At 36.8% G+C, this 22401-nt stretch overlaps 1 protein-coding gene across 4 annotated transcripts in view; it reads left to right on the top strand.

Moving 5' to 3' along the window:
• The window catches only part of LOC136839434 (uncharacterized), a 169163-nt gene that overhangs the window by 10246 nt on the left and 136516 nt on the right, over nt 1–22401 (top strand). The window contains exon 1 of one of the 4 annotated variants that reach the window (XM_067105482.1): nt 15218–15357. The exons of the other annotated variants lie outside the window; for them this stretch is intronic. The gene's annotated coding sequence lies outside the window, so the exon portion shown is untranslated. Of the gene's footprint in view, nt 1–15217; nt 15358–22401 lie in introns of those variants that run through there. 4 annotated transcript variants of the gene reach the window in all.

The following is a 22401-nucleotide window of genomic DNA, read 5'->3' as shown; positions in this document are numbered from 1 at the left end:
ATAATGTACACAGACAATTTGGCTGCTTTCAGCAAGATCCTAGTGGAGGAATGCAGCATATTGATTACTTTTTGTAATCTGACCGTTTTACGCTTTGTTACGTAGGGTGGCAATGTAGATTCCCTCCACATATTGTGTGGAAACAAGATTTCGCCTCCATAGGAGGTTAGCGCCGCCAGGACATCTCATGTGGTGCATTGTAGACATGACTGTTTGCAGTGTGCCTTCGGCCCTTAGCTGCACCCACTATTTGGCCTTTTACTTTATGTCCATTTCCGCTTCCTTTCTTTAGTATTGCCGTCCAACCTCTCAGAATATTACGTCTTAGTCCATCTGTGGAGTTTTCTCCCAGTTCCACCTTTATTTTCTGGATCTCTTGATCTCGTTCTCCTACCACTGCAACTGTCTTGAGCGCTGAATAGTTCCCGAAAGTTCCCAAGTGCTTGCCTTGACAGCCGAAGTGTCAAAAATAAAAAAAAAAAAAAAAAAGAGGCTCAGGTTTCGCCAAGGGATATTTGTCTTACTTGTTACTATGATATTTTACTGGTTGCGCCCGAGTGAACTGGATCACAATCTTTTTTTTTTTGTATTTTGTGTTTTTTTTTTTTTTTGTGAAGGTTTGTACTAATTTACTTTTTTAGGTACAAATGTTAACACTGGATGCTCGTCAGTATTCATCGAGTGAATGATTACTTTCTAGGAATCCCTCTACGTACATACATGGGCTACATACATAATGTGCTTCCCACAGTCATGAGTATTACTCAAAAACACACACAAAAACACACACATGCCCGTGTGAATACACCACAAAAGACACACACGCACTATATATACAGTATATATATATATATATATATATATATATATATATATATATATATATATATATATATATATATATATATATATATATATATATGTATATATATATATATATATATATATATATATATATATATATATATATATATATATATATATATATATAATGTATGTATATATACTGCACACACTTTTGGTTTGTATTTCATTAATGCTAACCTTCAAGATGCTTAGGTCATTAGTAATATGAAGAGGTCATATAACCACATTATTAGGGTTTAGTTGTATTTTACAGTAATTTATCATTCACTGTAAAATGTCTGTCATATTCTTACCTTCATAACCAAAAAGAAACTCAAGATCAGTCGTTAATTTATTTTCTTGAAATGCATTCACATTGATTTACCATGACAATAAAAAGTCATTGTATATGAATATATTACAAATATCTTATATTATTGATGTACATTATATGGAATAAGTATCCAGGAGGGGTGTGGACACAGCCGCCTTAGTGACATTCGGACTGTGGCGGTGAGTGCTGGCCGTGGCGCGGCACTTTCAGACTGAAGGTTAGCCTACTCAGTAGCGCGGGGGATTCCGACATTCACCTCTGGAACTGTCTCGACTTGACCCTCTTCGGCGTAAGGTCGGTTGCGAAAGAAAGCAAAACAGAAGCCGCCCAAAGGAGATAGCAGTCTCTTTTCCTGACTTTCTTTGTCGCTTAAATGTCAGTGTTTGCGCACAAACAAACGCTCGCACAGCATTGCTGAAGCATGTCTCAGCTCATTAGTTATACCTGCCAATTAAAAGAGACCTTTTCGTCTCTACTCCTCGTGTGTTTTGTGCTTGAAGTCACCTTTCTTTCTCTCTTCAGGGCAATCGGCGCACGCGCAGCATAAACGTGTGTGTCTCGTATATTTTTATGTCCATATATATAGCAAAACACGAGTTTGTCTGCGTTTGTCTATCCGTTTGATTGTCTTTACGTCTGTATTGACGTTAGGGGAGACTGTAGCCCCCATTTGAACTTTGTTTATTGATCTGTATCAGAGACTGTCATCGTTCTTTCTTCCTAATTCAGTTTTCACAGTGGGTCTTGACATTCAGCAGGTGTTCTCTGTCTGTCGGGGGGAAGGTGTGTGCGGGTGTTTGTCCGCTCGTGAACCACCTGGCTCACCTTTCATAAATGTAAACGTCTTTTCTGGTTGACCTTGATTCGCTAAGACTGGCTTTGTTTACTTTTATGTACTTCTTTTACACATTTTCACGTTAGAAAATGAGAAAGAGATGAAGACTATACGTTTTTCTCTTTAACGGACGAAAATCAGTGTAGGAAGTTCGTAGCATTGGATTTAATGTAGCGATGTACTTGTCCAGAAGTTGGCAATTCCACAGCTACTAGAGGTTGACCTTTATTTACATTTAGAAAGCTACTACTGCAACTATAAATGCTTTCAGTACACACACACACACACACACACACATATATATATATATATATATATATATATATATATATATATATATATATATATATATATATAAGTTTTGCACTCAAAGTTTTGGTAGCTGTTATATTCCAATGAAAAACATGAAATAGTTTAAAGAGAATTTTTGCACATAACTTTTCACTGCCGCACGCTGTCGCAAAAACATGCAGAAACCTACCAAAACTGCGATACTGTACTGTATACCGTGGACAGGCTAGCAACCTCATCACAAACTTTATTGCTTAAAACGGTAGGATGATTCCCTCTGAAGACCTCATATTGGAGGAGGGTGACTGTGCAGTTGGCGGCCCTTCCATATTTTATATATATAGCCTATATATTATATATATATATATATATATATATATATATATATATATATATATATATATATATATGTGTGTGTGTGTGTATTATATATATATATATATATATATATATATATATATATATATATATATATATATATTTTTTTTTTTTTTTTTTTTTTTTTTATTCAAGAGATGAAACCTATTTATATGGAACAAGCCCACGGGGCCATTGACTTGAAATTCAAGCTTCCAAAGAATATGTTGTTTCAACCTCCCACCGCGGCAGTAACTGATCATGATACTGAGCCAGTGATTTTTCGTCACCCTTGGAAAAGCGCGAACTCATGACATCTGAGTGGCATGCCAAGACACTAACCACTACACCAGCGACCAGTATAATAATAATAAAAAATTTAGCTAAAAACAAGTAACCATTATGGCACGGGGAACTCTACAGACTGAGTAAAAATTTCTGGATTGTGGCATATATTTTGTTTTACGTAATGTGGCATATCTTTTGTTTTACGTAATGATACACAGATGGACTCTCATATCCTGTCAATGTTATGCTTTGCGTGTGTTTTAAAATTCATCGATAGTATTAAACTGTTTTTTTTTTGCTTCAGAAATAAGTACTAAAAAACTTGACGTAGAAATATATACAGTCTGGAAATATATATAATATATATATATATATATATATATATATATATATATATATATATATATATATATAGAGATATAGAGAGAGAGAGAGAGAGAGAGAGAGAGAGAGAGAGAGAGAGAGAGAGAGTAAATATTAGGTCTTTGGTAATAATCACTTCTGGGAAAACCACATGACTGAGTGCTATAACGTAAAGAAAAGGGTTCCTGTGTCACCACCTACAGTACATCCCGGCGACACCTAACTTAGTAAATAAGGAAATCCAAAACTTCTGTTCAGCTGGAGAAAATAAATCACCAAAAGAACTCACATTTTATGAAATCTGTTTCTTCATTTCCTGGAAGCCGGAGTAAGATTATATCAGTATGCGCAAAAACACCTCGTACGCGAAAAACAAGTTCTTATCTCATTTACAAAGAAGAAAAAAGGTGTCGGAAGAAGAGAAGAATAAAAAGGAGGAGGGTGTAAAGGAATAGGAGAAGGGAAGAAGAAGAAGAATAGAGGCAAGTAAGAAGAGAAGATAATGGGAGGTGAAGTAGAGCCAGAATCTGTTATGTAACATCATCCCAATTGCAACAAAAACAGCAAAGAAAAACAAAGGAAGCCACGGCGCTCTTGTTTCAGTGACTAATCCGCTGTTGCTTAGCACAAAAAAAGTGACGCATATATCCTTGTTGTCATGGGTAATTTATGATGCAAATAACACGGAAATACGATTACTACTTAAACTAGAATTACATTAGACACCATATATGTGTGTATGTGTATATGTATATGTAGGCCTATATATATTATATATATATGTGTATGTATGTATACACTATATATATATAGTATATATATATATATATATATATATATATATATATATATATATACACATACATATATGAACTAGACGGACCAGTTTTCATGTATAGGAAGAACTAAAGTATGGAATGAATGAGATTGGTGCAGAGTGTGTGTGTGTGTGTGTAAGAGGAAGAAGAGTTGACAAGCATCCGGCGAACCCTCTATAATGGTAAATGATGCAATTGTTGTTGTAAAGAGGTATGCTATGAAGCCATACTCATTTAATATTAAAAATAAAAGATTTGGTTTTTCCTCCTATTGCCGAACCAATCCTCTAATATAATATATATATATATATATATATATATATATATATATATATATATATATATATATATATATATATATATATATATATATATATATATATATATATTATTATACCAACCTGACGCTGCCCGGGAAACTGAATGACAGTCAACATGTAAGGGGAGGAGAATAGGGAAAGGGGAGGGGGTTTGTGTTGACAGTTCTACTTTTTTCATGCGAATGATCACCCTTCGAACAGTCGTGGGTGAACTGACAAGTTGAGTATACCTTAGTTTTACCAGACCACTGAGCTGATTAACAGCTCTCCTAGGGCTGGCCCGAAGGATTAGACTTATTTTACGTGGCTAAGAACCAATTGGTTATTAAGCAACGGGACCTACAGCTTATTGTGGAATCCGAACCACATTATAGCGAGAAATGAATTTCTATCACCAGAAATAAATTCCTCTAACTCTTCATCAGCTGGCCGCGGGAATTAAACTCCGGCCCATCGTGTGACAGTCTGAAGCTCAATCGACTCGGCCAACAAAGGGCTTGGGTGAACTGACAGGTATTACTGTGATGGCTGTCCCTTTTATCCAGGTATTAATGTGGGGATTGTCCCTTTTATTCAGGTATTACTGTGCTGTCCGACACCTTTACCCAAGTATTACTGTACTATCTGTCACCTTTAATCAGGTATTACCGTGCTGTCTGTCCCTTTTATCCAGGTAATACTGTGGTGACTGTCCTATTTATCCATGCATTACTATGGTGATTGTCCCTTTTATCTGGTTAATACTGTGCTGTCTGTCCCCTTTATCCAGGTATTACTGTAGTGACTCCCATTTATCCATGCACTACTGTGGTGACTGTCCCTTTTATCCGGTTAATACTGTGCTGCCATTCCCCTTTATCCAGGTATTAATGTGGTGACTGTCCCTTTTTCCAGGTATCTCTGTGCTGTCTGTTACCTTTAACTAGGTATTGCTATGCCGTCTGTCCCTTTTATCCAGGCATTACTGTGGTGATTGTCCCTTTTATCCAGGCATTACTGTGGTGATTGTCCCTTTGTCCAGTTATTACTGTGCTGTGTGTCCCCTTTATCCAGGTATTACTGTGGTGACTGTCCCTTTTATCTAGGTATTACTGGGGGAACGGGAAGGGGAAGGGGAAGGGGGTACGGGTTTGAAACCTACTCTGTTATCTAAGTTGGGTCAAATGATGGCCATGTGCTTAAATTTGTCTTGAACGGTCAAGCTTTTCGGATTATTATAGCGCACCAACATACAAACAACATACAAACATTCATTTTTTATATATATACGAGTATATATATATATATATATATATATATATATATATATATATATATTGTGTGTGTGTGTGCGTATAAATATGTACACAAAAGGTAAACTGTGAAGGAATAAATTTATGAATAATTAAAACACTGATATCGATTATGACACAGGACGGTGGAACAGTATCACATAAATTATTTATGTTAAGGCTGTACTCTACAGGAATGCTGGTGTACATAATGCAGTACAGGAATGCTGGTGTACATAATGCAGTACCTGGCGCTTGTGTCGAAATATTTTGCGAGATGTCACTGCTGTTACTTTTACTGAAAGTTGTAAATTGCGGTTTACAGATCTTTCTTTACATCTATTGTATTTACTGATAAATTTATCATATTATACGTGGCTATTTGTAAAGAATGCATTTTTATTTCAGAAACTAATTTTTGCTGCTTTGAAAAGCCAACCAGCACGAATGGCCAGAGTAATAACCATTAGTCATCATCCCATGATATATTCCATATTATTACGTTTACTCTTTTACAACATCTGGAACCCAAATACGCTTATACATATACAACAATTATTATTATTATATCATTCAGAAGATGAACGCTATTCATGTGGAACAAGCTCACCAGGGGCCATTGACTTGAAATTCAGTCTTCCAAAGACTATGTTCTTCATTAGGAAGAAGTTAGAGGAGGTAATGGGAAACAGAAAGAAGAGTCTCATTTACAAAACAAAGAAAAAAGAAATTAATAAATAAATAATGTATTAAAATGCAGGGAGAACAGTAATTAAGGTAGTAATGCATCTTCGCTTGATTTTTTGAAGTTCCAATTGCACGATATCCTCAGGGGAAACTGTTCCACAGTCCAACGGTGTGAGGAATAAAGAACCTCTGGAACTGAGTTCTGCAGCGAGGCACATTTACTTAATTTTGGTGCTGCTGTTCATCAAATCTGGTTGCTCTCGGCAGATAAAGTGGACGAGGAAACAGTTGTGAATGTGAAAGATCTCTGTTAAAATACAACTTATGAAAAATTCACAAACAGAGAAAATCCGTCGATGGTCCAAGTCACAGCAGCTAATATTAGCAAACAGAACACCACGGACCACTCTGTCTAAAAGAGCAGAAGTAAACATCCATACCGGAGAACAGTATTCTAGTAGTGGAAGGACAGATGACCTAAAACAGGTTGCATTGATTTTATTACTGTTATGAATATATGAGGCTTTTCGTACAATACCTAACTTTCGTGCGGCGTTTGATGAGACTTTAATTAGATGTTTTCAAAAGTAAGATGTGAGTCAGAAGTTACACCAAGAATAGTTAAGGCTTCAGGCTCATTCAGCAGAGTCCCATCCATCTGGAGTGGAGGATGAGGTGGAAAATCTGTACGAGATCTGCCAATCAACAGTGTTTTCATTTTACTGCCGTTCAGCCTCATACCCCACCTGTATTCTTTAGACCTTGGACTACACCATCCACTAATCCGCTCCATGTCCCGGCAGAGGCTGAGGGCAGGTTCATTTCTCATAAGTGGAGACTTTACTACACCCACATGTGTTGCGTCATCGTCATACTGAACAATCTTGTCTTCCAGGCCAACAACCACATCACTTGTATACACTAAAAATAACGGTGTACCAAGACCACTACCCTGTAGAGCTCCAGACACATCAAGTCTTGGTTCACTAAACATACCATCAACAGCAACTCGTTGCATGCCTAGCTGTAAGAATATCTTGAAGTAAACCTAAAACATATCCGCGCACTCCAAGATTCTGAAGTTCATAGATAAGTACCTTATGATTTACTAAATCGAGAGCAGCAAAAAGTCTCTTTAAATTACACTACACACAAAACCTCTATCAAGGTTCTGTTACAAATAGCATGTCAAATCTAAAAGAGCATTGCAGGTACCTAACTGTTTTTATATGCATATTGACTATCAGCAAACAGTCTTTGGATTCCACGTACTTGTATAGTGGCGTAAAAATAAGTTTTCCTGCAACTTTGGAGAGCACAGGGAGAATAGAAATTGGCATGTAGTTACTGCTGCGTGCAGGTATGCCATTCTTTGGAACAGGCATCTCCATAGGGGACTAGTGCCGTCAGGGCTCATGCGGTGCACTGTGGGCATTACTTAAAGTTCTTTGCAGCGACCCTTCGGCCCCTTTTACTGTACCTCCGTTCATATTCTTTATTCCATCTTCCTTTCCACCACCTAACAATTGATCCATAGTGCAACTGCGAGGTTTTCCTCCTGTTAAACCTTTCAAACCTTTTTACTGTCAGTTTCTGTTTCAGTGCTGGATGACCTCATAGGTCCCAGCGCTTGGTCTTTGGCCTAAATATGATATTCTGTTCTATTCTATTCTTGGAATAGGCACTGCATTACTAAGCTTGTGCTCATCCGCAAAGATACTACGTCGACAAAATCTATAGAATATACTAATCTTGGGAGATAACATATTAGAAACCTTTTTAAAAAACAAAGGGAAGAAACCATCAGGGTCTTCTCCACCCCAGCTATCAAGATTATCAAGAATTTTCTTAACATCTGTAGAGCGAAATGCAAGTTTGTATGACTAGGTTCAGGATGACAAGTTTCAGGGAGACGTGCATCCTCAGCTGACTGCTTAGCTTCAAAAGCTCGACGAGGCAGTTCAGCTTTTCCCTTAGGGCCAGTAAGCAATCTACCATCAGCTGTTAGTAGTGGAGAAATTGAAGATGAGCCTGACCCACAGATAGATGATGCCAGTTTGGTCTACCACAGATGAGGCTGAGTAATTCCTTCAAGTTTCCTTTTTTAAGGAATCATTGTAATTTCTCTCAGCTGTATGATAAATTCTATTCGCAGCTCGGCGAGACTCGACAAAAAATGGTGTAATTTTCATGTGAATGATTTCGTCTCCTTGTGGTGAATTTTGTATGTTTGTCGTGGCAAGCTCTTCTAATCGTATCATCAATTAATGACTGCTCATTTGTCCAGAATTTAATGACCGTTTTAGGGTCATAACTTACTGAAATAGCCATCAGCATTTCATTTAACTACTTCTTGGGATCTGGATCTGATATAGCGTCTGAAATATTAAGTGCCTGACATGATTCAATAATGCGATCCCAGTTGGCTCTAGATTTCAACCAGACTGTTTTTCCAATGGTGGAATTAGGAATATACTGATTGACAGATATGTCCATCTCAGTGGCGCAGTAATCGGCAGTGCCTGCATGCTCGCAGACCTTGGACTTGACACGACACGGAACATCTGTAAATATGAGGTCTGATCTATTATTACCAGAAATAGGTATGGGTTCCTCAATTAGGTGGACAAAATCGTAGGGTACACAGAACTCAAGAGCAGGCCAGCCATGTTGATCTGTGGAATTTGAATTAAGCCACTCACTGTGCTTTGCACTGTAGTCTCCTCAAATAATGGATGAAGCTTTTGAATCCTGCGACTGACGGAGCACGAAAGTGTTCCATATACTACCTAAAAAGGATAGCAATCGTGAGGGAGCAAGATTCCTTATTGCTGGTCCTGACTAACGGAATTTTTTAAAAGGGCGTTCCTTAGAACATTCAGTAGATGTGAAATCTGACGCCGCGTCATTGGAACTCAGTGAAATGTCACCTAGAGTACAACAGCAATAAAGCGCCGATGAAAAAAGTCAAGGAATACGCCTGAGGAGGTCACTGAATACTGAAGTCTGCCTCGACTTCTTTTCTCTTTGTCAACTGTTAGAGAAAAGAGGAGAGTGTTTCTTTTGAAAAACTACAGTGTACTTAATCACTGAGTATGACTTGCACCATAGTACCAAATTATCCTTTTACAGGGTCTGGGTCTGTTAGTACGCCATTCTACTTCGACTAAGTCATTTCAAACTGCGTCACTTCTCCGAGAAAAAAAAAAAGCTGTGACAGAGACGGCTTTCATAGGCACAAGACCCTTTCAAAAAGGTCAGTAAGGCAAGTCCGGCATTTCCTTTCCTGAGGATGATTCCTGAACGACCAAAATCATTTTAATATTTGCTATTTTTTTTTTTTTTTTTTTTTTTTTTTTTTTTTTCATTTTTTTCATTTTTTCGTTATAGGCCACGACATTACCTATCTTTCTCTTTCTTGTACAGGAATATTACGGATTCTCTTAAAGATCAAGGGGGACGTTTGTGAAGGGCCATGAAGCTTCGCTCTACTTTTTCTGACATGTCTCATTTCCTGTTTGTTTGCTCTTTTTTTATGTTTGTTTGTTTGGTCTTCATTTATTTATTTTCAACTATATTTTAGTCTACTTTTCTCGGTTATGTTTTACTCTGTCGCATAAGGAATTCTATTTTTTGAATGCCTTGAGCAGTGGCCAAGAGTGCGCGCATACACACACACACACACACACACACACATATATATATATATATATATATATATATATATATATATATATATATATATATATATATATATATATATATATATAAATAAGCACTCGCAGGAAAATGTGAAAGGTAAGATTGTAGACCCTAAGCTTTCGTCTTTATTTCGAGACCTGTAAGATTTCTTTTATTTATATTCCACGGTTTATTTGATATGTGAATATATACATACATACATACATACATACATACATACATACATACATACATACATATATATATATATATATATATATATATATATATATATATATATATATATATATATTATATATATATATATGAATGAGTGTGTGGGCATAATAAAATATATAAATACAACGGTAAAGTCTTTGTCTCTGGTCCAGAAAATAACTCATAAACAAATTGCTCGTGTTTTTTTTTTTTTTTTTTTTTGTCAAATCTAAAACGAACTTTTTTTTTTTTTTTTTCAATGTAACCTCTGTTCAATTCTCGTATGTTTAGGCTACTCTATTAATGTTAAAGTTTTGCTCTTCTACCTTAACATTCTTATTGTGTTGTTGTAGACCTGTCTGCATGTGTCAGTTCTTTGTTACAGACACACACCAGTTCGAAGGACTTTTTACTTTATTTTAGGAATTTCAACTATATGTCAATTTATTTATTTTTTTTTTTTACATATCGATATGAAAGTTTTATGTTTTTCGTTTACATTCTTATTATACTTTTAGAAGTGGTATCAGTTACAACGTAAACTTTTAGGTGTTTTTGCAGTTTTTGTTACAGGTTTTTACCATTTTGTATTTTATTACTTTTCCTTTCTTAACTTTCACATGAGTACAGGCTTTCAAAATGTGGTGACAATTATCAATTGTACTACTAGGAGGCAGGTTATGATCATTTTCAGATTGCCGAAATTCTGGATATTGATTTTTAACATTAACATTTTTCCGATGTTTTGACATCTGTATTTCGCTGCCTTCAGACCTCTTGACAGCCTTTGAATTTCACTGTTCCTCTGTGTGTGCATCCATGCCTGTCTGTATTCGGATGATTTGCCGGTTATGTATTAAGACTGGCTTTGTCATCACGTATTATTTAAAGATGTGGCAACTTTTTTTTTTCTTTTGCGCAAGTGTTGTAAGGTTATATCTTTACATAATTAGTAAGCAGTTAATTTCGTATGTCATTGTTTTCACGAATAGCGCGCAGATCTCCAAGACTATTTTCATTATTAAAGTTAAGTTTCTATTCCTTTTGTCCTTAGTTCCTTCGCAGATATATATGGCGTCCTGTTTCATTTCATTAGATCTCTGGATAATGATCAGGTGTTTTAAGGCTATTTGTATCATTAACCTGTCGATGTAATTGTATAGCAATGCCTTCTCATCACTGCTATACAACACAATCTGCGTCTCCGAAGTTCTGCGTCAGTAGGGATTGCTTATTAAGAAAGTTCTGATCGGAAGAATAACATGATATCTTTCGTTGTTGTCCAAAGCAGTCGCCCTCAGATGTCGCCAAGTACCATCAAGCGGTATTCTCTAACTTGAACTAAGTTAGGCTAATCGGCAGCACTAAAATGAGGTTGAGTTGTGATGATAACAACATTATAAGAAATAGTTTTTCATATTCTTTTCATCTGTTTTGTGCTATTTCTTTGCCTTATAGAACTAATAATCATAATGGTACCAATTTTCTTAATCAGTTCATAATTATTACGAGTAAATTATTTTTTTATTTTCAATTTTGCCTTTTCATCATTATAATGGAGATGCAGCGCTATTGATGTTGTCGTTCACAAATGTAGGTAGAGATTTTCATTTAACATTAAACGCCAAATAACGCTGCTTTGCTTTTTCTGTCAGTTCTCGTCATATGTATAATTATGCAAGTGTTTACCATTGACCTGAATGTTAATGAATTTTTTTTTATTTGCTGCTTTCATCTTTATAGTAGTGTTTCTTTTTCTTAGCTCTGTGTATGTCTCTTTCACATATGAGGATTCTTGTCAGGCTTACTACGATGGTACTCTAATTTTCTTTGCCTTTCTTAGGCTTTAGTAAAATTACATAATTTTGAAAGCTTATAACGTAAGGATTAAGCAAACCAGTATTTTCATTGTTTTGCTGCGCTATTTATCTTCCATATCATATTTTAAAGTGGCCCCCCACTTATACCACATTTTTGGTAAGCTTACAATTTTCGGTGCGTGATTATAACGCAAATCCTAAGATTTTGTGGCCAGTCAGGCAAATATAATAAACTTAATACCTTGACGATCCGTCTTTCGGATGAATTTTCTCGTCTGCAAGTGGTCACTGAACTCGGTAGGCCATCGGAGAGAAAATTATCCAGAGATTTAACTCCACAACACATTCTCTTCTCCATAAGTGGGCAATGGCATCAGGAATGTAATTACTCTCAAAGATTGCCGCGTTTACTAGTATTCAGTCCCACAATGGAAATTAGCATCGTTCTTGGCACCATTTTCCGTATCCACCAACATGTTTGTTTTCCCTTTTCGATTGTAGGTCGGGTTTTAGTTAGGCTCTTCTGTTTCCGTGATTGACAGTTTCATAGTACTCCTTGTGGAATAATGACTGGGCCGCCAAACCACACTTTGTACTTACTACGTCACGGTGCTTCTAGGTTGGAATAAACAGACAATCAGTTCAAGAGGACTCCGTGGCTGTTCTGTGTAGTGTTCCGCTCGCGTTTGCCAGCTCCTGCCTACTGACCACCAGTCCACTCAACTGTAAATCAGTACTAGCATCTGCTGGGGTCAAGAATACAACTTTCTGTAAACAAATAGATAGATAGGTAGATAGATATGAAAAATTGTCATATACACGCGTGACTTTTTTGATAGTCTCAGATATTAAGCCACAAATACCGTTTAACATCTAATTTACTTTACCCTAGGAATAATTTACACCCAAGGGAATTATGATTGATAAGTGCTTCGTTCCCGGCAGAGCCGGGTGGTCTAAGTCACTGCTTATCGTTATTACTAAACCGGGCATCGGTTCAAACACTGTTAAGGACGAAGCACTCATTAATTATAATTCCATTGGTGTAGTTTTTCTTTAGGTATATGTATATGTATATGTATATATATATATATATATATATATATATATATATATATATAAAATATATATATATATATATATATATATATATATATATATATATATATATAATATAGATATACAAATATATATAATTATATATATATATATATATATATATATATATATATATTTATATTTATATTTATATATATTATTTATATATGCGTGTGTGTGTGCGTGCGTTGCGCGCGCACGCTTGCCATAAGTATAAATTTGCCTCCAGTAGTCGTTTTGATATGTGGCGTGTCCTGAAACGTATGAAATTCCAACTGTTTATCGTTATTACTAAACCGGGCACCGGTTCAAATCCTGCTAAGGACGAAGCACTCATCAATTATAATTCCATTGGTTTAGTTTTTCCGAAGGTTATATATATATATATATATATATATATATATATATATATATATATATATATGTATGTACATATATAAATATATTTATATATGTATTATATAATATATATATATATATATATATATATATATATATTTATATATATATAATATATATATATATATAATTCTAGTTATATATATTATATGTGTGTGTATGTGTGCGTGCGTTGCGTGCGCACGCTTGCCATAAGCATAAATTTGCCTCCAGTAGTCGTTTTGATATGTGACGTGTCCTGAAACGTACGAAATCCCAACGTTGAGCACGCTGCTCACATCTCTATTTCACGACATACTCACTAAAGGTATCGATCTCTCCATGAAAGGCTGCATTCAGTTCTTGGATCCATTCATATGACGAATAGAGAGAGAGAGAGAGAGAGAGAGAGAGAGAGAGAGAGAGAGAGAGAGAGAGAGAGAGAAGAAACTAAGTGGTCACACACGAACTCACCCATACTTCATTTTAATGTATAATCAATATGACGGCACGTTTACTTGTATACAATCAATATGGCGGCAGTTTACTTATCTAGTGCGAAGCCACCTAATTCATGACGTCACTGAAATACTTCAAAAATATTACGTCTCTGAAGTCTGAGCGTCATTAAGGTTAAAATATTTTCACAAATTAATCTCTTTCGTATGTCAAATTTAGTATCTTTCATCACATTTTTCCTAGACCTTTTTATCCTTAAATTTATTAATTCCCAGTAGAAAAACTATGTACCTAATTATATACCTAACTTGAAGATCCTCCTAAAGGAGATAGTAATTACTACATGATAATCAAGAACCTTGCAAAGGAATCTGCAGACAGACAGGGAACTGTTTATTAGACACGAAGTCACTATTTCTAAGTCTAACCTTAGTAGCTCTCTCTCTCTCTCTCTCTCTCTCTCTCTCTCTCTCTCTCTCTCTCGCACACACACACACACACATTAGGAGCTCGTGGGTCTAAATATACGAATTATAGCGATTGTTGAAGCCAAGAATCGTGACAGTGAAGAGGTGCCATTTTGAAGTCTGCGGCTGCGGGTACAGCAGATGTAGAGACAGCCCCCTTCTACAGTAGTACTCGGGGCACCTGGGACTCAGTGCCTCCAAGGAACAGAGCCGCCAGCTGAGGTGCGGCGGTGGGTGTGCAGCTGAGTGAACGAGATGACACCGTTGCTCTCTGACTCTGACGGGGTTTGACTGCGAATGCATAAAACGGACGTTTAAGGACTTCATATGAAGTGACGGTCATGTTTTGCAAGTAACCGGAACTAAAGAATTGTGATGGTGACCTGCGTTTGAATTAATTTAGGATTGGTGTGGCAGGAAGCAGTTTGAGCTGTTCGTTGTAATTTTTTTCTGTTTGGATTATATAATAAGATTTTGTTTGAGGTACCATAACGGTCCCTTCATGCCCCGACGACAATATTGGACAAACAGGAAATATTGATGATAATTGTTATCGTGATCGCGAACATGACTGATCCAGTTGGGTTAATTGTATTACTGTTCTTATTTAGAAATGTGACAACTTGAGATCTAGAAGTTTACGTAACCAGCACTGTTTGTAGTGATGCCTGGGAGGGCAGGGAGACGAAAAGAGTAATAGAGTTTGAAATGAAACTTCTAAATGAGGAGAACGACAATTTGTGCAACTTGGAAAGATGAAAATTATGAACTCCAGGGTCTGGATACCAGACTGTGCACTGCAGTGACAACACGGCTTTTGTGACAGTGAGTCATTTCGCGTCATTTGTTCTGTATTACTATTACTTGTTCACTTCTTTATATTGTAGCCAGTAAGTGTTTCATTGTTCGCTGTTTATTATACTGTTTGCTTCTTCACCCACGGGCCTCTGTTCTTTGTTGAAGTTATCTCAGCTAGTTACTGGTCTCCTAGGACTGTTCCGTGTGACTGTATGCATTTTGAATAATGACAAGCAGGTATAGGCTGCACTGGGGTAGTTAAAAAAAAACTACATTGCCCAGGCGATGGAGCCTGACATTCATTTCATTCATTTTGTGCAAGTGCTAACGTGAATGTGATCCAGACGTCATCAATCGCCCATGTCTTAAATGTTATCTGAAATGTTAGAAAGCAACTCCTTTGCTTTTAATTAATAATAATAATAATAATAATAATAATAATAAGTTTCACTGCTGATATACATGCAACTCTGACATGTAAAAAAACAAACTCGGTATATGGGGATATATGCGTATTCATAAATACGTGTTTATTTGTCTAAATGCACATTACATTTTTGTGAGTCTGATGTACCAGAAATCGTTTACTTGAAAAGCCTGTCATTACTGTTTTCTACGTTCTTTCTTTTTTGTAGATCACGAATTACTTTTATGCAGAAAAATTATATTAAAAGCTTTAAATATTACAAGAATTTCGACGGCGTGCTGCAAACATTCTTTTTCGAAAGGCTTATTTTGCCAGTTATTGCCCTGCATGGCACTGGATACGAAAACTTTTCCTTCAATGATAATGGTGATTTAAGAGTAGGTATTGAGTTTGATGTCATGATCCTGTGATATATTAAAAGGAAATCCCACAATGAATTCCTTGAGATGAACTCCCCTGTTCGCTTATATTTGTACTGAGCAGCTGTGTCGGAGTCAGCGCCAAATGAAGTCTATTGTTGGGACTTTTTTTTTTTAATATTTAAGTTTGTTTTGCTATTTATATTTCTAACTTATTTCTACACTGTTGGTGTTTGAGGGGCGACTGTGACGAGGAGTCACAATGGGTGAGATCGTGGGCGAGAGTCGCATGTTTAGGGTGGAACATGGCCATGGTGCATGTGACACACTGGCTGAGAAACGCTGACGATAAATTTCCACAAGATTTGCTCTCAGTAAGTTGCATTTTAGAGGTGATTGTGAGGAAAAATCATGATGGACGTGACGGGGCCGTGAGAGGACGGAATACAACACGTTTTTAATGTAACGTGAACGTGGTGTATGTGACAGATTGGCCCAAAGGCGGAGACGATTAGTGTCAGTTCGCTTTTAGAAATTGTTCTGAGCGAAGACGTTTGTACAACCAGGAAAACTTCTCTCTTGTGTGACGTCACTCAGGAATGTCTCACGTGTTTTTCTCTTTTGCATTTGTTTATACTTAGCTGCGTCTCTCTCTCTCTCTCTCTCTCTCTCTCTCTCTCTCTCTCTCTCTGGCCTAACTGCTTGTTGTGAGAAACATTAATTTTATTCTGCAGAGGGGGAGTTAAACGCTTTGACCCTTCGGTGTCATTTTACCCCGACGCTTATATCAGGTAATCGTTATATCTCACATTCTTTCAATTGGTTATCTTGTATTTTTCGAGTGGGCTTGATGGTATCGGCGCATCTAATGAGTTACAGTGTAAAGACCTCAATAGCTTTGTCTAATGGACGAAGCTTTATAGCAATTTCTAATAATGGGAGGTCGTTTTCAAACCGGGACGCATTTTCCCAAGATGTAACTGAGTACCGAGACCTTTCCCTGCAAAAAGCGAGACGCCATATCTTAAAAACTAACCGTAGAATTTTCTTAAAAGTAAACTTAGTATGTTTCCCGCTAATCTAATCTAATCTAACCGAACTTAAACCTAACCCAACCTATCTCTCTCTCTCTCTCTCTCTCTCTCTCTCTCTCTCTCTCTCTCTCTCTCTCTCTCTCATAATTGATCAAGCTCATTGATGCCACTCTCTCTCCCTCTCTCTCAGAAGACCGTTTAAAAGAGAGAAATAAGAGAGATAAAGATAAAGAAGGACGAGGTTATTTTTGAAGAGTTGTGCGATAGGCAGAGATCGCAGACTTTCAGTTCTTATAATCACATCGCTCTAGTGCAAGGGTGAAGGAATTAGAGAATTCATTAGTGATTCGTTATCTGGTCTAGTTTTACTAGAATCATCAGTCAGTGTCAGAGTGACACCTGTGTCCTCAAATATATTATAGTGCTTTCTTTTTCGTGTAAAGTGTTTTTATAGTGGATATAACTTTGTGGTGAAGGCTTCAGTTGAAGAAGGCATGCTTTGCTTACTTAGGTTTTGTATACTCACACGTACACACACTACATACACACATACGCACGCGCATATATATATATATATATATATATATATATATATATATATATATATATATTATATATATATATGTACATATATATATACACGATATAAAATGTCATATAATATGTGTGTGTGTGTGGTTGGGTGGGTGGGTGTGTGTGTGTGTGTGTGTAAACTAAGTAATTTGTATAAATAGCTTCATACTTTTTAATTTGCAATGTGAAATAAAACCGTTTTTTCACGGCTGGTTCTTACATTGATAGTGATTTCATTCTAGTGCTAGACCAGGGAAACAAATAAGGCAGTTACTTATTAATATGTTTTAAGTCTTCTGCTTGCATTATTAATACCAGTTATTAATCACTGATTTGCAGTGATTACTAATAGTAATTTTAGTTCCTTTCGCTTTGGCACTGCTTTGGAGGAAATTGTAATTTTGTACCTGCTTACGATTTCCCTAAATTAGCGTGTTCCTCCTTAATTTATTTCTCTGTAGGAAATTATGAGAAATTATGTCAAGGTACAAAATTTAACAGTGTGGCTGTGGTAATAAAAACTCCCACACCGCTGCCTTCCCGCCCCCCAACACAAGCACCTGAGCTTTTTTTTTTTACAGAGGTGTGAGAGAGATTAATTATCATTTTCTTTTTCGTCTGAAATTGTCACTGATGATTTGGGAATTTGGCAAATAAAACACAGAGTGCCGCAAACAATGCTAGCCTTTTGATAGGGATAGTTAAGTAACTTTTGGTCTGATCAGTACTTGTACTGGTGACCAGCGGTGATTACCAGATGTCGTTAGCATGTAAGCTTCCGATTTCCTAGGTGCAGGCACTGGTCACGAATCTCATTCCAGATATCAGTGTTCATAACTTTGCTGCAAACCTTCGGAGTGAGAAGAGGTTCGTAGCGTTACATCGAGGTCTGGGAAGCCTACAAAATAAGTGACGAAGATTATGAAATCGAAATATTTACATTTTAATTATATTCAAGGCTGACGGGAAGTTAAGTACAGTTTTTAATATCTTCAGCTGCCAAACATGCATGAACTCCGCTGCGCATTTGCTAAGAGTAGCATAACATTTTTTTACCGTGATATACGGTAGCTTTTATTAAAATAATGCATCAAGTCACTTAAAACCAGTTTAAACTAACTAAAGATTTAAACGAAATGACTGTCAGATCATTATGTTGAGAATAGATGAAATCATAATCTGTAACGAAAATCAGAAAATGATACACAATGAATGGAGCCAAACAATTAAAAAAGAAGTAAAAATGCGCCGAAGAACGAGTTGAAAGTACAGCCTATAATCAAGGCCACCGAAAACAGATCTATCTTTCGATGGTCTCAGTATAATGCTGTATGAGCCGCGGCCCGTGAAAATTTAACCACGGCTCGGTGGTGGCCTGTCCTATATCGTTGCCAGACGCACGATTATGGCTGACTTTAAACTTAAATAAAATAAAAACTACTGAGGCTAGAGGGCTGCAATTTGGTATGCTTGATTAGTGGAGGGTGGATGATCAAAATACCAATTTGCAGCCCTCTAGCCCGAGTAGCTTTTAAGATCTGAGGGCGGACAGAAAAACTGCGGACGGACAGAAAGCCGGCGCAATAGTTTTCTTTTACAGAAAACTAAAAAGATGAGCAGGCACGAGGGATGGGAATGGGCGACGTGGATTATGTGACAGAAAACTGTTCTCATCATTTTGTCTATTTTATATTTTCATTTTTATAAACATTTGTGCAAATGCAAGTACCAGACAATGGGTGTTTCTGAGTGAAAAGTAACAAAACTCGAAGAAAATATAAGATGTTTGTTATGGAAAAAGAATGAAAGGAGAGAATCCGTCGAGTTGAAGGGAAGCTAGGAAAACAGGCTCTGATACAGAGGTGAACAAGTGACGTCCGGTGAAGATGACGGTTGTGTATTATTATTGATAATTGCGTTTGAATGAAACTCTGGTATTCTGATCTGGCTGAGGCTTCTAATCTCCCCACAGATCTTCATTATATGTCTTGCTTAATTGTTAAGGAAGACACTCATATCGCTTCTCATTTCTCATGTTGCTAAAAGACACAATGACCAGAGTTCCGTTTATAAATTAAACTTGTGATTTTATGCTGTTGTCTTTCATCATATTGTATGTTTCTTTTTTTTCAATTCAGGACGTTTTGAGCATTTAGATGCAACTAGCCCGCCCACACCCCTACCCCCTTTTTTCAGTCATTTTATAGATGCTGCTATTGTCTTTTTGTGTGATCAGCTAACAGCTTCCTCTTCCCTCAAGGCGTTGTTCGGTTTGTGCTGTCTAATGATTAGATTATTGTTTAAATATTTTTTGTGGCATAACACCGCATTTTACTCTTAATTCCACGGATCATTGTACGTTTCAGTGTTTATCAATGCTACTTTTCTGGGAATCTGTATAGTCGATGATGCGCTTAGAGTATATTTGTCTGTTTTTGCGGATATCTTAATTTCCACCGATCTTTGTATTAGAGGCACTACCATAAGCCTCATGACTACTTTCCATTTCAGGGACCGCAAGTCATCGTTTTTCTCAAATATCTTTCAAGTCATTATTTGATCGAAATGGTACTTTGACACAGTGTACAAAACACCTCCCGCTAATTTTTAGTAATATAGTGCCTTATCAAATGGTTTTAGTTAAGGCGTTTACTCTTGACTTACATGGTGTTGCCAGGCATCGCCAAACTATGCATTCGAACGTCCTTTATCCCCATCCCGTCCCTCCTTCTCCCTTCCCCTCGTCATCCTTTCTCAACCCACTTTCCTGGCCTCCCCATCTCCGCCCCGCCCTTTCCTGTCTATGGGGGATAGCGGACGTTCGATTGCGTAGATTAATCATGCTGACTCGTGCGACTTTCCTTTAAAAGTCAAGAGTCGCCTTAACTAACACCATTTGACAAGGTACTATATTACCAAAAAGTAGCATTTCGATCAAATAATTAGTTTGAAAGATATTTGAGAAAAACGATGACTCGCGGTCCCTGAAACGGATAGTAGGTGAATATGTAACAGTATCAGCATGTCCTCCAGTTTTCATCTATCCTTTTTGTTAACGGAAAACTAATATTTCAACCGAAGCTGTCATAAGCAAAAGGCTAAAATTTTATGTAACGAAAGATATGTTCGGGTCATTAGAAACCTCTTCGTGTTTATCTATGCTGTTATCTCCTCTTAATCTCGTACTGCAGATTGATTACTTTTTTTTTATGGGGATGATATAGATTTACTCATATCAGTGTGTTTGTCTGTAAAGGTTGTCCATATTTCTGAAACATTAGGACATGTACATAGCCTCCAATGAATCTGAGCTTGTGATAGAAGGATAGACAAAGCAGGCCGTTGTAAGAATGACCAGACTACGTGTAGAAGTGACCGGTGGGAAGTCTTAGAGGGGAAGGAACAAGGTTTATTATAGAAGAAATGTTTTGCGTATGACAATAACCAAAAGAATACCGATTAAATATTATAAGGCTAAAATACTGGCTACTATATCTGGAAAGGAGTAAGAGAGGGGCCCCAATTAGGAGCGGAGATATTGCCCGTTTGATATAATTGGATGGTGCAGCTCAAATGATAACATCAAGATCTAGAGAACAACACTAGATCAGGGATAGACTATTGCTACCGACGAAGTCCTTGGCTAAGGCCGTTAGAAGTACCGGTTTTTAAGTGATTCCCTTTTTGGGGAGATTTGCCAGGTGGGGGAGGGGTTCTCAAGCCTGACCTTGCTTTAACAGGTAGAATGATGCAAAGCATCTCCCTTATTTTATATATCTATACATATATATATATATATATATATATATATATATATATATATATATATATATATATATATATATATGTATATATATATATATATATATATATATATATATAGTCTATATACTATATATCTATAATATCATGGCTGAAGATATTGATTTCTTTTTCTAATTTTTTGTATAGTGTAAACGGTAACGAGCGTATTTTCACGTCGTTAGATGCTCAAAGATAAATACTGATCTTATAAAAGAGGACTTTCCATAGAAATTATTAGAGCTTTGTCAACTATTTTTTTTTAATCTGTGATCACGAAAATTCATGAGCAATAGTGCTAGACTCAGTATTTTTCTTTCCCCAGTCCTTGTTTAGCATCTCTGTTAGGCTTAGCACTTAAATGACTCATTGTTCAGGAAAATCTGTGTTGAACAATCTTATACCTGTCAGTAAAGTGACTCGTCGTGTCCCACATTTTTATAATTTCGTTATGTTCTTATCGTTTTTCGTTTTAAATTTCCAAGTTTAATAGCTTTGGAGGTTTGTAAAAGTGACAAGCTAGAAATCACAAAATGACTCTCTCTCTCTCTCTCTCTCTCTCTCTCTCTCTCTCTCTCTCTCTCTCTCTCTCTCTCTCTCTCTCTCTCCCCCTTCCCCTCAGTGTTAGTCCTTTAACTTGTGGTAACCTTATACAGTACTCTCTCTCTCTCTCTCTCTCTCTCTCTCTCTCTCTCTCTCTCTCTCTCTCTCTCTCTCTCTCTCTCTTCCCCTCGAGTGTTAGTCTCTTAACTTGTGGTAACCTTATACAGTACTCTCTCTCTCTCTCTCTCTCTCTCTCTCTCTCTCTCTCTCTCTCTCTCTCTCTCTCTCTGCAATAGTCTCGTAACACTATCAGGATATTCCGGCCTCGTTACGT

The sequence above is a fragment of the Macrobrachium rosenbergii genome, chromosome 6, assembly GCF_040412425.1.
Source record: "Macrobrachium rosenbergii isolate ZJJX-2024 chromosome 6, ASM4041242v1, whole genome shotgun sequence".
In the NCBI taxonomy this organism is placed as follows: Eukaryota; Metazoa; Arthropoda; class Malacostraca; order Decapoda; family Palaemonidae; genus Macrobrachium; species Macrobrachium rosenbergii.
The sequence above is the reverse complement of the archived record's forward strand: the minus strand, read 5'-3'. Positions and strand labels throughout refer to the sequence as shown.